At 43.7% G+C, this 14,892-nt stretch overlaps 1 protein-coding gene across 1 annotated transcript in view; it reads right to left on the minus strand.

Moving 5' to 3' along the window:
• AAAS (aladin WD repeat nucleoporin) overlaps window positions 1-14,892 on the minus strand; it is a 104,884-nt gene that overhangs the window by 11,764 nt on the left and 78,228 nt on the right. The gene's annotated exons all lie outside the window — the stretch shown is intronic.

Here is a 14,892-nt window from a genome sequence, read left to right on the forward strand (position 1 = left end):
TTCCCTTTGATGAAGGGAACAAGACAGGGCTGCCCATTATCTCCTCTTTTATTCAACCTGGCAATCGAGCCGTTGTCAAGAATACTACAGGGACAAAATAGCTTTAAAGGAATCAAGATAAGGGGTTCAGAAGTAAAGACAGCGCTTTTTGCTGATGACATCATACTTTATATGGGGGACCCCGGTGCGGATTTGCCACAGACTCTTGCCTTGATTGAAAAATTTGGTTCATTCTCCGGTTTCAAACTGAACAAAAAAAAATGCGAGATCATGTTCCTAAAGGGGCATCATGGGACAATGGGGGGACAAATAAGGGATGGCTGTCTATGTGGAATTCCTATAGCACAATCTTCAATTAAATACCTGGGAGTGCATATAGGAAGATCGGTGGAAACAATCTATAACTTGAATTATGGACCGCTAATCAGGAAAATTACAGTTCAATTAAAGGGATGGAAAGGTTTGCCACTTCCATTACTGGCAAGATGCCACCTGATAAAAATGATGAGCTTTCCTAGGCTGCTGTATCCCTTCCAGACAATCCCGCTATTGCTAAAACTAAAGGATGTGAATAAGCTCAACTCCGCGTATACAGAATTTCTGTGGAGGGGAAGGAAACCCAGAATAAAGCTGCGTACGCTGATGAAGTCAGCAGAGGAGGGAGGTCTAAACTTTCCAGATGTCCAAGGGTATAATCTTGTATGTATCATGAGGCATGTAATTGATTGGGTGAGAGGAACGAGTAGGCACTCAGATCATGCGATGGAAACTAAATATGCGTCACCGTGGGATCTGACGTCCATTCTGCACTCCCCACTATCCAGGGTTGAAGGGCACATAAGGAACTCAATTATATTCCGAGACACCATGCTAACATGGAAGTCGGTAAGGAAAAAACTGGGGCTCTCATGGAAAGTGTCCAAGTACTTGAACCCCTGGGCATTCCCAAATTTTCCCCTGGGACGAGAAAACAAGCTATTTACTAGATGGAAAGAGAGGGGAGTCAGGAGAATGATAGATGTTATGAATGTGGAGGACAGGAGGTGGATGACAGGTCGGGAAGTGTTGGATAAGTACAACCTTAATAGCTCACATGTCATCCAGTATGAACAATTGAAACATGGAATAATAGGAGACCTGGGTGTGGTTGGAAGAGAGCTGAACAGAAGTTCGATTGATGAGTTACTGGAATGTGATGTAACAAGTATAAATGTCTCTAAAATTTATCGATCGCTAAGGGGGGTGCTTATCTCACGGGAGGATAGTCGGACTTTAAAAGCGTGGGGGAAACAATTGGGAAGGGAAGAAGTGGTGGATGATATACTGAGAGGATGGGTACAAGTGCGGAAACATATTACCAATGAGAGATGGAGAGACACTCAATTCAGAATTCTACATAGGGCCATTATAGGTTTCAACATACCAGGTAGGGATAGGTGGTGTCCTAAGTGTCAAAAAGAGAAAACGGATATGCTGCATGGGCTATGGGAATGTGAGACAATCGCTAGGTTCTGGAACCAAGTCAGACTATTTGCCCAGTCAACATGGGGAATTTTCAGCAAACTAGACTTAATGGTGTGGATTTTCCACTCCTTTGAGGGAGGAGTAGGAGGAGGACCGAGCACGCAGGAAAAGAGGAAATACGCAATAACGCATGACATAGCCATGATAGCTAAGCGTTGCATCTTAAAACACTGGACTCAAAGGGAGGGCCCATCCATAAAGGAGGTTGTGGGCGAACTACACAACCTTCTGAAGTGGGAAAAACTAGAAGCGGAGAGGGATAAAGATGGGTTGACAGCCAAGTTTTTTGTGAGATGGAGACATTTTATTGAAAGCCAATTCACACAGGGAGAAATAATTAACCTGATGGCACCTTTTGTTCACTCGGAGTGGTATATCCTGAGCGATATCCAGGACAGCCTGGGTAAACTGAGAATCACCTAGGAGGGGGCTCTGGCGGGAGGGGGAGACGAGACGGTTGGGAATACCAAGACACGCTAGCAAAATTGAAATCATTCAGGGACGACACAGAGATTTAACGAATTGTATTGCATATGTTATATTATATTTCATTACCTATGTTTTGGTTTAATGTTACTGTATACTATCTTAAATCGAACAGCAACATGGAACTCCAAATTGGGGTATCACCCACCTCTATGTCACATTTTGTCAGACGAATGTTCTTTTGCAATGATACTTGTCATGTTTTTACAAATTTGAAAAATCAATAAAAAACGTTTTGGAAAATACCTTAGAACTATGGATCATGTTTAATACGCCCGGCCGCTATATTAGTTCGGCTCATTCAAATTCTATAGTTAGGTGCAGCCACTGTTTCCTCTATAAGGAGACAAAGAGACATAAGTCCATGGGATCCACACACTGGATCATATTATAAGGAGAACTTACATGTACTCACTCTGTAACAGGGTCTAGTAAGGAAATAGGAGAGCAATATTTTGCTCCAGTATCCTATAATACATAACACAGTATATTGTGACTGTACTGATTATGTGTCTACGGACATATGACTTATATAGTGAGACCTACCAATAAGGTGCAACAGAGTAGTGTCCTTATCCTAGTTGAAACCAGTTCCTGTATACTCTAGTGTTGCATGCGGAAGTCCTCTGAGCAATAATCCCTGTCTAGTATAGGGAACCAGGCTGCAGTATATATAGTAGGTGAGGGTCTCTAATAAATGAAAGAAATTTTTTCAAAAATGAATATACTTAGCTTATCTATTAGAACTTAGAGATCATAACATAGTTGATAGACCTGTTCAGGTTCCTAAATGGTTATGGGTATCGCCCAAGGGGGACCGGACTGTCTAAATAAAGACAGAAGGAGGACATGAGTAAAGTTATATAAACAAGCCGCAAAGCATCACCCCGTAACTCACCTGAACCGTGTGAAAAGGCAACAGGACCTGCTCCCTCAGTGTGGCAGTGATGAATGCCAGCTAGTGGGGGTTTATAAAGGGGAAACCTGCACTAATCATTTCCTGTCGCATAATTGAGGAAGTGGGGTGGTGGCCCAGTGTGACGTTTACGTTCCAAACGTCATGTGACTATCCGTTGCGTCACTTCCGGTTTCGGGTGACATCACTTCCGGTTTGCGTTTTGCCGGTCTCAGGTGCCACTAGTGAAGAGGGGAAGGCTAGGAGGTGGGTCCTATGAGTGACGATAGTGTAGGGGGCGTCACTAATCCAAAATAAGTGGTAAATAGGTGCCGTTCTATGGGCTGCATATCAGAAAAAGTGCCCAGGAGTGCGGTATCAGTAATTCTGAAAGAAAGGAGAAATATATTAGAATCGCAAAATGGCATAGATCATTACATTTCACCATAGTTTATCATGTTTTAAACATAAGATGATCTATCTTATCTCATGTGTAAACCTATATCGATGTTATACCTCAACATGTGCACATTAATGAAGTAAACATGCCATATATGTGCACCAATGTGCTAATCTAACACCCTAAACAAAGGAATATGTACAATGTGCACATATGTATGTATACATACACTGGATTACACATGATTAGAGACCTCCAATATATTACTATACCATGTATAGAAAATCCCAATATACGTAACAGCAGGGTCCCAGGGATAATGAACATGAAGACGGGAAGGGAGAAAAGGGGGGGGGGGGTTGGGGGTGAGGTTGGGGGAGGGGGAGGGAGGGTTAGGGGAATCTATATAAAAACCCTATCGTAATGTGAAAAGATATGGGGCCCGCAAACTATATACACTATATGATCTAAGCTATATACATCTATATACAGATATACAAAAAAAACAGCCTGAAAGCATCCCAGATTGTTAGGTACCTAAAAGAATCATATAGAGAGTAAATTTATCAGAAGCTGTATTAACATACATCAATGAACCAAAATACTGCAGGGTGAGATCAAGAGCAGAGCCATAACGACCAATATAAGAAAAACCACTTATAGACCTGATTCGTATCTACGGTTCAGCCCGTGTGGTTCTATAGTGTCTAAAGTGTGAATCCATTTGGCTTCAACTTCCCTTAAGCGTCTAATCCTATCACCACCCCTGCGGAGAACATCAACAGAATCAATCACCTGAAAGCGTAATTGTGAGATCATATGTCCTTGTGCAATGAAATGTTGGGGTATGGGTAGTAACGACCGGCCACAACGGATATCAGACTTGTGCTTATTGATGCGGTCCCGGACATGCTGGGTAGTCTCCCCAACATATCCGAGACCGCATGGACACTTAATAAGATAGACTACATAGGCACTATTACAAGTGTATAAGCCCTTGATGTTGTAAATTTTGCCTGTTCTAGGGTGTGAGAATGTTCCACCCTTAATTACATTAGAACACTGGGCACATCCCAAGCATGGGAATGTGCCCCGCTGTGGTGTATCCAAAAACGCTTGTCGTGACTTAGATGTGGTCGAGCCTATGTCAGCCCGAACCAAACTGTTTCTCAAGTTGTCCGATCTTTTGAAACAAAACAGTGGTGGGTTGCCGAATTCTGTTACACGTGGATACGCCGCAGATAACAGGGACCAATGTTTCAGTATGATCTGTTTCAGTAGGGGAGAAAAGGGATGAAAGGCGTTGATAAACGGTATACGATTACTAGTGTCACAAGGTCTAATTGTTCCAGGTCGAGTGACTGCAGCCACCGCTGGAGGATAGCCCCTCTCAAGGAACTTATTGCTCATTTCTTGGTGGCGTATTGTCCTGGTATCACTATCAGAGACCAATCTATCAACACGTATGTGCTGTGAACGTGGTAACGATATCTTCATATGTTTAGGATGGTTACTAGTATACAACAATAAACTATTCCTATCTGTTGGTTTGGAATAAATATCCGTAGTCAGTGTCCCTTCTTTCTGCTTAATGATCATACAATCAAGGAAATTGATCTGAGTTAAGTCTTGGTGTATTGTGAACGTGAGCCCCACCATGCATGAATTAATATGACTGAAAAATTCCATCAAGGAGTCTAAACCCCCGTCCCAAATGAGAAAGATATCGTCAATATATCTGCGCCAAACCAAGGCGTGTTTAATGACCAAGGGGTGGGGGTGGACAAATCTCTCCTCAAAAAATGCCATAAAAATATTCGCATAGGGGGGTGCCATGTTAGAACCCATGGCAGTCCCCCTCCGTTGAAGATAGAACTTATCTTGAAATAGGAAGTAGTTCCTGTCCAGGATAACTCTGAGCAAGTCAATGCAGAATTTCTTGTTGTTTACAGGAAGTGAGGTGTAGTTATCAAGGAACCAATTTGTGGCTTGTATACCATCTTCATGATTGATACTCGTGTAAAGGCTATTGACATCCATACTAGCCAGAATGGATGTTGGCGGGATCTGATGTAATTCTGTAATAATCTCGAGGAAATGAGACGTGTCCTTGATGTATGATTGTGTTAATGGTACAAATGGGGACAGAATCTTCTCGACAGTTTTTGCCAACGGAGACAGTATAGAGTCGGTCGAGGCCACAATGGGCCTACCCGGTGGATGGGAGGGGTTCTTGTGTATCTTGGGTAAAGTGTAGAACACAGGTATAACGGGATGTGTGTTATTTAAAAACCCATGTAATTTCTGATCTATGATGCCTAATTCCAGATATCTTCTGGTCAAATCTCTAATCGTCTTGGCAATTTGTGAAGTGGGATCCTGTGCCAATAGCTCATATGTCTCACGATCTGATAACTGACCCATTATCTCCGAAACATAATACTGCTTATCCATGATAACTACCGCCCCACCTTTATCTGCTGGCTTAATGACAATAGAGGAATTATTTCTAAGGCTGGCTATAGCTCTGCTCTCTTCCACAGATAAATTATTCCTGACATGAAAATCACCTGCCGTGATTCTTTTGTTTAATTCCCTAACTTCATTGGAGACTAGTTCAACATACGTCTCTATCGGATGATAGGACCTTGGGGGTACATAGGAGCTGGGGACCTGTAAATTGAGCTTTTTCAAAGAGAAACACAACTCCTCTGTACTCGGCATAATGTTAATGCCTTGTGTATCTGACAGTTCATTCTGTGCAAAATGAGCTTTAAGGCGGATGGATCTAAAGAAACGTGAGAGTTCCTGTTCAACCTTAAATGTATCATACGATGGAGTAGGACAAAATGTTAAGCCCTTTTGGAGTACTAAGTATTCCGCTGGTGATAGGATGTAGGAGGAAATATTGAAGACCAGGTTGAATTTACCTGTGATCTGGTCCAAACACGTTCTCCCCTCTGGTACCGGTTGGGATCTCCGCCCCCTCCTTGTCTTCTTCTTGGTGGTAACCTGCGTTGTCCTAAAAAAGTTGGTGGCTGCCTCTGTGGTCTGGAATCGGTGTCTGATGTGTCCGAGGAGGAGTATCCTCCGTAACCCTGGGGTCGTCTGGTGTTGTAAGATTCTCCAGCCCGCCATCTATATACCGTTCCTCTGGTGTAGTCCTCCTGGTCTCTAAGGAACTTACTCCTCTTTCTGGCTTCTAGGTCCCTCCGAAACTCACCGATGATGTCATCTGTCTTCTTCTTGAGTTGTGCTAGGTCTGATGCAGATAATGTCTGCTTCAGTTGTTCGTCCGCTGCTCTGATGTTGTCGGATACAAGGCTAATTTATTTCTGTAAGAAATCTATTGTTAGAACGATAATATCCATGGAGCATTTGTTAATAATTGCCTCAAACCGATCACAAAACTCAATATTCTCGGAAAAGAGGGTTGGTCTTAATGCCACTCTGAGGCCCCGCGGGATCCTTTTCGTGCAGTGATATTCCGCTAAAGTGATTGCATGAAGTTCTAATGACGTATGTCTATGTAGTTCTTTCTCCAGATCTCTTTTCTCTTCCAGCAATTTTTTAAGCATCCCGTCAGAGGATATACGGAAAAGAGATCTGGAGAAAGAACTACGTAGACATACGTCATTAGAACTTCATGCAATCACTTTAGCGGAATATCACCGCACGAAAAGGATCCCGCGGGGCCTCAGAGTGGCATTAAGACCAACCCTCTTTTCCGAGAATATTGAGTTTTGGGATCGGTTTGAGGCAATTATTAACAAATGCTCCATGGATATTATCGTTCTAACAATAGATTTCTTACAGAAAGAAATTAGCCTTGTATCCGACAACATCAGAGCAGCGGACGAACAACTGAAGCACACATTATCTGCATCAGACCTAGCACAACTCAAGAAGAAGACAGATGACATCATCGGTGAGTTTCGGAGGGACCTAGAAGCCAGAAAGAGGAGTAAGTTTCTTAGAGACCAGGAGGACTACACCAGAGGAACGGTATATAGATGGCGGGCTGGAGAATCTTACAACACCAGACGACCCCAGGGTTACGGAGGATACTCCTCCTCGGACACATCAGACACCGATTCCAGACCACAGAGGCAGCCACCAACTTTTTTAGGACAACGCAGGTTACCACCAAGAAGAAGACAAGGAGGGGGCGGAGATCCCAACCGGTACCAGAGGGGAGAACGTGTTTGGACCAGATCACAGGTAAGTTCAACCTGGTCTTCAATATTTCCTCCTACATCCTATCACCAGCGGAATACTTAGTACTCCAAAAGGGCTTAACATTTTGTCATACTCCATCGTATGATACATTTAAGGTTGAACAGGAACTCTCACGTTTCTTTAGATCCATCCGCCTTAAAGCTCATTTTGCACAGAATGAACTGTCAGATACACAAGGCATTAACATTATGCCGAGTACAGAGGAGTTATGTTTCTCTTTGAAAAAGCTCAATTTACAGGTCCCCAGCTCCTATGTACCCCCAAGGTCCTATCATCCGATAGAGACGTATGTTGAACTAGTCTCCAATGAAGTTAGGGAATTAAACAAAAGAATCACGGCAGGTGATTTTCATGTCAGGAATAATTTATCTGTGGAAGAGAGCAGAGCTATAGCCAGCCTTAGAAATAATTCCTCTATTGTTATTAAGCCAGCAGATAAAGGTGGGGCGGTAGTTATCATGGATAAGCAGTATTATGTTTCGGAGATAATGGGTCAGTTATCAGATCGTGAGACATATGAGCTATTGGCACAGGATCCCACTTCACAAATTGCCAAGACGATTAGAGATTTGACCAGAAGATATCTGGAATTAGGCATCATAGATCAGAAATTACATGGGTTTTTAAATAACACACATCCCGTTATACCTGTGTTCTACACTTTACCCAAGATACACAAGAACCCCTCCCATCCACCGGGTAGGCCCATTGTGGCCTCGACCGACTCTATACTGTCTCCGTTGGCAAAAACTGTCGAGAAGATTCTGTCCCCATTTGTACCATTAACACAATCATACATCAAGGACACGTCTCATTTCCTCGAGATTATTACAGAATTACATCAGATCCCGCCAACATCCATTCTGGCTAGTATGGATGTCAATAGCCTTTACACGAGTATCAATCATGAAGATGGTATACAAGCCACAAATTGGTTCCTTGATAACTACACCTCACTTCTTGTAAACAACAAGAAATTCTGCATTGACTTGCTCAGAGTTATCCTGGACAGGAACTACTTCCTATTTCAAGATAAGTTCTATCTTCAACGGAGGGGGACTGCCATGGGTTCTAACATGGCACCCCCCTATGCGAATATTTTTATGGCATTTTTTGAGGAGAGATTTGTCCACCCCCACCCCTTGGTCATTAAACACGCCTTGGTTTGGCGCAGATATATTGACGATATCTTTCTCATTTGGGACGGGGGTTTAGACTCCTTGATGGAATTTTTCAGTCGTATTAATTCATGCATGGTGGGGCTCACGTTCACAATACACCAAGACTTAACTCAGATCAATTTCCTTGATTGTATGATCATTAAGCAGAAAGAAGGGACACTGACTACGGATATTTATTCCAAACCAACAGATAGGAATAGTTTATTGTTGTATACTAGTAACCATCCTAAACATATGAAGATATCGTTACCATGTTCACAGCACATACGTGTTGATAGATTGGTCTCTGATAGTGATACCAGGACAATACGCCACCAAGAAATGAGCAATAAGTTCCTTGAGAGGGGCTATCCTCCAGCGGTGGCTGCAGTCACTCGACCTGGAACAATTAGACCTTGTGACACTAGTAATTGTATACCGTTTATCAACACCTTTCATCCCTTTTCTCCCCTACTGAAACAGATCATACTGAAACATTGGTCCCTGTTATCTGCGGCGTATCCACGTGTAACAGAATTCGGCAACCCACCACTGTTTTGTTTCAAAAGATCGGACAACTTGAGAAACAGTTTGGTTCGGGCTGACATAGGCTCGACCACATATAAGTCACGACAAGCGTTTTTGGACACACCACAGCGGGGCACATTCCCATGCTTGGGATGTGCCCAGTGTTCTAATGTAATTAAGGGTGGAACATTCTCACACCCTAGAACAGGCAAAATGTACAACATCAAGGGCTTATACACTTGTAATAGTGCCTATGTAGTCTATCTTATTAAGTGTCCATGCGGTCTCGGATATGTTGGGGAGACTACCCAGCATGTCCGGGACCGCATCAATAAGCACAAGTCTGATATCCGTTGTGGCCGGTCGTTACTACCCATACCCCAACATTTCATTGCACAAGGACATATGATCTCACAATTACGCTTTCAGGTGATTGATTCTGTTGATGTTCTCCGCAGGGGTGGTGATAGGATTAGACGCTTAAGGGAAGTTGAAGCCAAATGGATTCACACTTTAGACACTATAGAACCACACGGGCTGAACCGTAGATACGAATCAGGTCTATAAGTGGTTTTTCTTATATTGGTCGTTATGGCTCTGCTCTTGATCTCACCCTGCAGTATTTTGGTTCATTGATGTATGTTAATACAGCTTCTGATAAATTTACTCTCTATATGATTCTTTTAGGTACCTAACAATCTGGGATGCTTTCAGGCTGGTTTTTTTGTATATCTGTATATAGATGTATATAGCTTAGATCATATAGTGTATATAGTTTGCGGGCCCCATATTTTTTCACATTACGATAGGGTTTTTATATAGATTCCCCTAACCCCCCCTTTCCCCCCCCAACCACCCCCCAAGCCCCCCCCCTTTTCTCCCTTCCCGTCTTCATGTTCATTATCCCTGGGACCCTGCTGTTACGTATATTGGGATTTTCTATACATGGTATAGTAATATATTGGAGGTCTCTAATCATGTGTAATCCAGTGTATGTATACATACATATGTGCACATTGTACATATTCCTTTGTTTAGGGTGTTAGATTAGCACATTGGTGCACATATATGGCATGTTTACTTCATTAGTGTGCACATGTTGAGGTATAACATCGATATAGGTTTACACATGAGATAAGATAGATCATCTTATGTTTAAAACATGATAAACTATGGTGAAATGTAATGATCTATGCCATTTTGCGATTCTAATATATTTCTCCTTTCTTTCAGAATTACTGATACCGCACTCCTGGGCACTTTTTCTGATATGCAGCCCATAGAACGGCACCTATTTACCACTTATTTTGGATTAGTGACGCCCCCTACACTATCGTCACTCATAGGACCCACCCTCCTAGCCTTCCCCTCTTCACTAGTGGCACCTGAGACCGGCAAAACGCAAACCGGAAGTGACGTCACCCGAAACCGGAAGTGACGCAACGGATAGTCACATGACGTTTGGAACGCAAACGTCACACTGGGCCACCACCCCACTTCCTCAATTATGCAACAGGAAATGATTAGTGCAGGTTTCCCCTTTATAAACCCCCACTAGCCGGCATTCATCACTGCCACACTGAGGGAGCAGGTCCTGTTGCCTTTTCACACGGTTCAGGTGAGTTACGGGGTGATGCTTTGCGGCTTGTTTATATAACTTTACTCATGTCCTCCTTCTGTCTTTATTTAGACAGTCGGGTCCCCCTTGGGCGATACCCATAACCATTTAGGAACCTGAACAGGTCTATCAACTATGTTATGATCTCTAAGTTCTAATAGATAAGCTAAGTATATTCATTTTTGAAAAAATTTCTTTTATTAGAGACCCTCACCTACTATATATACTGCAGCCTGGTTCCCTATACTAGACAGGGATTATTGCTCAGAGGACTTCCGCATGCAACACTAGAGTATACAGGAACTGGTTTCAACTAGGATAAGGACACTACTCTGTTGCACCTTATTGGTAGGTCTCACTATATAAGTCATATGTCCGTAGACACATAATCAGTACAGTCACGATATACTGTGTTATGTATTATAGGATACTGGAGCAAAATATTGCTCTCCTATTTCCTTACTAGACCCTGTTACAGAGTGAGTACATGTAAGTTCTCCTTATAATATGATCCAGTGTGTGGATCCCATGGACTTATGTCTCTTTGTCTCCTTATAGAGGAAACAGTGGCTGCACCTAACTATAGAATTTGAATGAGCCGAACTAATATAGCGGCCGGGCGTATTACACATGATCCATAGTTCTAAGGTATTAATGTTAGGTACATATAGAATGAGGATTTGACATTTATATCCAGCTGTTTAGACCTGTTGTTGTTTTGTATCCTTGATAGAATATATGGTTAATTATACTCTTGAGCTACGGTCCTTCGGTACTTGCCGCGAAGCATTTCCTAGTAACAACTCACCTGGCCTAACTACCACAGGTAACGTTAGCTTTATCAGTTACACTCCGTACAACACTATCCTCACCATTCGGACACCTTCCATTTTATGACAGGGTGTTGGTATCATGGTCATTATACACCTCCTATGTTCTACTTACAATGATCATAAATCCTAATTGATCCTTCCGCTTTTCTAAACTGAACCCCCACGTTGACAATATGTGATGATTTTTTTGTACATTTGTTATATGCTTTGTAATTATTTGTGTTCACATTTGTATTTAGATGGTCCCTTTGATGAAGACCAAAATATGGTCGAAACGTTAAAATTGTGGACATCATATGCATGAATCTTTTTTTCAAAATAAAATAAGTATAAAAAGAAACTCTTTTGTGTCTGACTACATTGAGGTAGTGTGCCGGAGCTCTCCACCCGTGGCTGAGGCTCCGGCTGAGTGAGTGTCACAGGGGCCGAGCATTGCACACAATGAGGGTAGGTGGAACCTGCAGGTAACATAGCCGCACAAGAGGTACAGGTTGCAAAATAAGCCTGTGCCTTGGCACCCTTGCTTTTTGCGGACGACATGCTGTTGTCTCCTCCTAGAGCAAACAGTGAGGGTATATAGCCAAAAACAATTACTGCGGCCGAACAGAGTAAATGTATACACAGTAAGAATATATATATACAGTTCGGCACCCAGGGGGGCCAGCACCTAGTAACAGGTGCGGCTTACCGACCGCCCTCAGCGGTTGTGTGACCACCAGATTCCCTGCCTGGGCCTCCCAGAGCTGTGGAGCTCGGTCTGACGTTCTCCACCTGCAGAAGTGCTGATAGCAATGGCTGCCGGCGTTCTGAGAGGAGGAGGGAGCCGTGGGCGTGCCTCAGAAAGTGCGGGAATCTGGTGCCCCGCAGTGCTCAGTGAGGGGGGAGGAGGATACCTAAGTATGCTCCAGCCCTCACCGCTGACGTCTAGTCAAGCGTCCCGCCCTTACCCCTGACTGGCAGGCCCGGGGGCGGGAGTATGCGGTACTAGGCCGCAAAAGCCGGGGACTAAAGTTAGTAATGTGGCCGGGAAACAAACGCGGTCGGCGCGGTAGTCCCGGTCACAAAAACACCCAGCAGCTGCTGCAGCGTCCTTTACACAGGCGCTCTATGCGCCGTCCCCAAGGGGACACAGAGTACCTCAGAGTAGCAGGGCCCTGTCCCTGATGATATCCGGCTCCTGTCCGTCAGATTCCCCCAGGGGCTGCGGAGGGAGCCCGGTCCCAGTGTATGGTGACCGGTTAGGATCCCACTTCACCCAGAGCCCCTAAGGGATGGGGAAGGATAACGGCATGTGGCTCCAGCCTTTGTACCCGCAATGGGTACCTCGACCTTAACAGCACCGCCGACCAGAGTGGGGTGAGAAGGGAGCATGCCGGGAGCCCTGTTAGGGCCCTCTTTTCTTCCATCCGATAAAGTCAGCAGCTGCTGCTGACTAAAATGTGGAGCTTGCGTGAATGTGTCAGCCTCCTTCAACACAAAGCAAAAAACTGATGGGCCCGTGATGCACGGGAGGGTGTATAGGCAGAGGGGAGGGGTTACACTTTTTAAAGTGTAATGCTTTGTGTGGCCTCCGGAGGCAGAAGCTATACACCCAATTGTCTGGGTCTCCCAATGGAGCGACAAAGAATGAATGTTTTAAAGGCATTTTTAATTACTTTTTGTAAAGTCAAAGGTTTACATACACTAAGAGTACTATGCCTTTAAACAATATGGACAGCCCAATATGATGATGTCATGTCGTTGGAAGCTTCTGATAGGTTTATTGGCAACAACTGAGTTAATTAGAGACACACCTGGGGGTGTATTGTAATGCACACCTGAAACACACTGCTTCTTTGTGTAGTATCATGGGAAAAGCAAAAGAAATCTGCCAAAATCTCAGGAAAAGAATTGTAGACTTGCACAAGTCTGGTTCATCTTTGGGTGCTGTTTCCAGATACCAGTCTTCGTCATTTACACAAATAATTATACGCAAGCACAAACAAGATGGGATTGTCCAGCCATCATACTGTTCAGGAAGGAGATGCATTCTGTGTACCACAGATGAATGTGCTTTGGTCAGACATGTACATATCAACCCAAGAACACAAGCAAAAGACCTTGTAAAGATGCTGGCAGATGTTGGTAAGATTGTGTCATTATCCATAGTGAAACGAGTACTGTATCAACATGGGCTGAAAGGCCACTCTGCCAGGAAGAAGCCATTACTTCAAAAGCAACATAAAGATGACAGATTAATGTTTGTTCCTGTGTCTATTTGCAAAGACTTTAATTTTTGGAGATATGTCCTGTGGTCTGATGAAACTAAAATGGACCTGTTTGGCCGTAATGACCATCGTTACGTTTGGAGGAAAAAAGGGAGAAACTTTGAAGCCTGAGAACACCATCTGAACTGTGAAACATGGGGGTGGCAGCACCATGTTGTGGGGTTGTTTTGCTGCAGGAGGGACTGATGCAATTCACAAAATAGATGACATCATGAGGAAAGAAGATTATGTGGCAATACTGAAGCAACATCTCAAAACATCAACCACGAACTTAAAGCTTGGATGGAAATGGGTTTTCCAAATGGACAATGCCCGGAAGCACACTGCCAAACAGGTTAGAAAGTGGCTTAAGGATAACAAAGTCAATGTTTTGGAGTGGCCATCACAAAGCCCATATCTCTATCCTATTGAAAAAGTTATGGGCAAAGCTGAAAAGGCCGGTTCGAGCAAGGCGACCTACAAACATGGCTCAGTTATACCAGTTCTGTCAGGAGGAATGGGCCCAAATTCCTACTAACTATTGTGAGAAGCTTGTGGAAGGATATCCAAAACCTTTGACCCAAGTCATACAGTTTAAGGGCAATGGTACCAAACACTAATGAAATGTATGTAAACTTTTGACTTTGCAGAAAGTAATAAAAATGCCTTAAAACTTTCTCATTATTTCATTAATATTTCATTATTCTGGTGTGCCGCCCCCGTGCCAGCAGCCGGGCTGCTCGGATCCGGAGTGTGGCTCGAGGATTCTACCGGACCCGGGGGTCGCGCGGACACTTCAAATAAAAGGGGATGTATTTGTATGGGATTTGCCGTAAACTGTTGCGACGCCACCCACGGTGTGTGGTGAAGTATGGCACCACCGCTGCTGTTGTGGGACTCCCGGGGGCGATGGGATGGCAGCTAGATGTTAACCCCTCCGTGGGTAGGGATGGATGCCCCAGG

This window comes from Anomaloglossus baeobatrachus, chromosome 2 (genome assembly GCF_048569485.1).
Source record: "Anomaloglossus baeobatrachus isolate aAnoBae1 chromosome 2, aAnoBae1.hap1, whole genome shotgun sequence".
NCBI classification, from domain to species: Eukaryota; Metazoa; Chordata; class Amphibia; order Anura; family Aromobatidae; genus Anomaloglossus; species Anomaloglossus baeobatrachus.